This window comes from Cryptomeria japonica, chromosome 2, assembly GCF_030272615.1.
Source record: "Cryptomeria japonica chromosome 2, Sugi_1.0, whole genome shotgun sequence".
Lineage (NCBI taxonomy): Eukaryota > Viridiplantae > Streptophyta > Pinopsida > Cupressales > Cupressaceae > Cryptomeria > Cryptomeria japonica.
Genome location: NC_081406.1, coordinates 82,208,693 through 82,211,886, shown reverse-complemented (window position 1 = coordinate 82,211,886; position 3,194 = coordinate 82,208,693).

Here is a 3,194-nt window from a genome sequence, read left to right as displayed (position 1 = left end):
TCAGACTCATCCGGAGCCTCAAAGGGTCTCAAAAATGACAATGAAAAGAACCAAACATAAAAGGGAATTTTATCCTACACCACAGGGTGCTCTTGCATCATCCTATCTTCAAGCATTAACCTGTCTAAAGTTTCAAGATAATCATGAGGTATATCATCCCTTCCACTAAAATCCCAACCATCAACATGCTCTTAAGCCCACTTGGCCAAACAATCATCCACTCTATTCCACTCCCTAGGAATATGACAAAAGGAGACAAATTCCAATGTGTTACACATTTGTAAAATCTGTCTGACCACAGAAGCTAATTGCCAACTCACATCGTTCAAATTTTGTTTGTTCAACATGTCCACAACAATCTAAGAGTCTGACTCACAAATAATCTTCCTCCATCCTAAAGAACATCCCCGCTCAACAACAATCTTAATAGCTAGGGCCTCCATAAGATTGTTGGAGTGTTGCCCTGTATAAATAGAGAAGAAAAAAAACTGCACAACCATCATCACCTCTACCTATACCTCCAATACCTGCATGTCCAGGATCCCCACGGGAAGAGCCATCAGTATTAATTTTTAAGATTCCCACAAGAGGGGGAATCCACCTTCCATCTCTACTTATCCACTGCTTTGCATGACGAGATCTATTTCCAGCAACACAGTCCATTTTAATGTTTTCCAATTGCAGATTCCTTACAATAGCATAATCACTCGATCAACATTTACAGACAAATTGCATTTAGCCGAGATTGTCTCCTGAAGCCCATTAACTATTTTTTGCCACAGTTGAGAACTCCCTATATGTGAATCACAAAAGACCCTCTGATTCATTTCCAGCCATAAATTCCAGATAATAAGAGTTGGCCCAATAGCTCAGGCCACTTGAAGAAAAGAGGTCTTTGATGGGGGTCTACCCAAGCTATCCCAAAATTCAATTAAGGAGGTAGCATGAAAACAAGCATGTTGCCAAGCCTCCCACCACTTGTGTCAAATATCCCTAGAGAAAGGGCATAGAAAAAACAAGTGGGAGCAGTCTTCCTCATTATGCATTCAAATGTAATAGACAGATGGTCCCTGGAAGCCTCTCTTACAAAGATTCTCCCACGTGAGGCATTTCCTCTAAGCAACCAGCCATATGAAGAAATTACATTTCGGCCAAGAAAAGCTATTCCAAACCTTCTTCCACCAGGAAACATCTGTCAAGCCATGCAATTGCCTATCAAGCTGAGCATAACCTTCAGCAATAGAAAACTTGCCTTTTGGATTAGGACCCCAAGCCAGAATATCTCTCTCCTTGAGGGAACTACATAACCTACCCTCCAAGATATTAAACAACACCACACGATCTTCATCTGAACCACCCAGGGGCCATTCAAGAGGATCCTTCAAACAAGTCACCTCAACCTGTCCAATGCGCCTAACTATTTTAAAATTCTCCACCTTAACCCATCCAACATCACTGAAAATGTTGGAAAGAGGCTAAAGCTGAGGATAACTAGACAAAATAGGAGGGTGACCATCCCAAGAGTCCTACCAAAAAAGAGCTTTAGAGCCTCTATTACAAATCTAGAAAAGACCATCTTTAATAAGTTGGGCACCTTTTTTAAGAGTATCCCAAATACAAGAGCCCCTGCCGACTAAACTGAGATGAGGCACCTCATGATCATTAGCACCAGGGAGATACTTGTGGGTTAAAATTTTGGCCCAGTCCTGATCTTGAATGTTACACCACCTCCAATACAGCTTAGCCACCAAAGCCTTGCTAACCAAAGCAATAGATCTCAAGCCAAGACTCCCAGCATGTCTCTGTCTACAAACAGAGTCCCATTTAACTAAACTCCACTTAGAAGAAAGAAAACTACCAGACCAAAGAAATTGACGAGAAAAAGCATCAAACTCTCTCACAAAGCTAGAATGGGGAGCCTGCACAAAACACCTATAAATGGGAAGTGCTTGCACCACAATCTTCAGAAGAATCACTCTTCCAGCAGAGGATAACCACTTGTAGGTTCAATGATTAACCTTACAACGAAATTTATCCAAAATTCCTTGCCAAAAATCTTTGCGCTAACCCCCCAAATCTAAAGGAATCCCAAGGTACAACAAAGGAAGAGACCCCGTCTGAAATATGAGGATCCTAGCAATCCTATTCTGAATAAGTCGAGGGGTATTAAAGAAATATATGGATGATTTATCTTCATTAATTTTCTGACCTAAGGCTTTACAATAGATATCCAAAGCTCTCCTGAAATTCACTGTCTCAATGATTCTGGCCCTGCCCATCAAACCTGTGTCATCCACAAACTAAAGATGGGAGTAGGGAGGTAAAGCATTATTCCAGCTCCAGCCCTAAATAAGACCATGTCTCACCTAGGAAGTGAGAAATTTGCCAAGACCTTCAGCCATGAGAATAAATAAATAGGGAGATAGAGGGTCCCATTACCGAAGCCCCCGAGAAGCACTAAACAATTGTGAGGGTTCCCCATTAATAAGAACTAAGAAAGAGGTAGAAGTCACACAACTAAGAACCCAATTCACCGACTCTTCTCCAAAACCAAAAGCCAAAAGGATCTTCTGTAAGAAATCCCAACTCACCCTATCATAAGCTTTGACCATGTCAAGTTTAATAAACATAGCCTTCTCCTTAGAGGAAGCCATCGAATGAATAGCCTCCATTGCTATCACAACTCCATCAAGGATTTGTCTTCCATTAATGAAACCACCTTGTTCCTGAGAAACCAAAGTGCAGAGGAGAGGTTTGAGTCGTTCAACAATCAATTTAGTGATTATCTTGTGGACAACATTACATAGAGCAATAGGCCTGTATTGATCCAAGCTATTAGCCCCCTCCTTCTTAGGAATGAGAGCCAAGAAGGTAGAATTCATAGATTTGAGCATTTGTTTATTCCTATGAGATTCTTGAACCACATCTAGGAGATCATACTTTATAATCTCCCAAAATTCTTGAAAAAACTCAATAGGAAACCCGTTAGGGCCAGGAGCCTTGCCTTTTTTCATTTGAAACACAACCCCCTCAAGTTTAGACAACAAAATGGGGCGCAAGAGAGCATCATTCATTTCAACAGAGACAAGAGGGGGAATAAAGTTCAGGATGGCCCTCTCTTCCACCATAGCTTCAGGATCCTCTTTGGTAAACAAATTAGAAAAAAAACTGATAGCTTCCGTAGCAATTTCTTC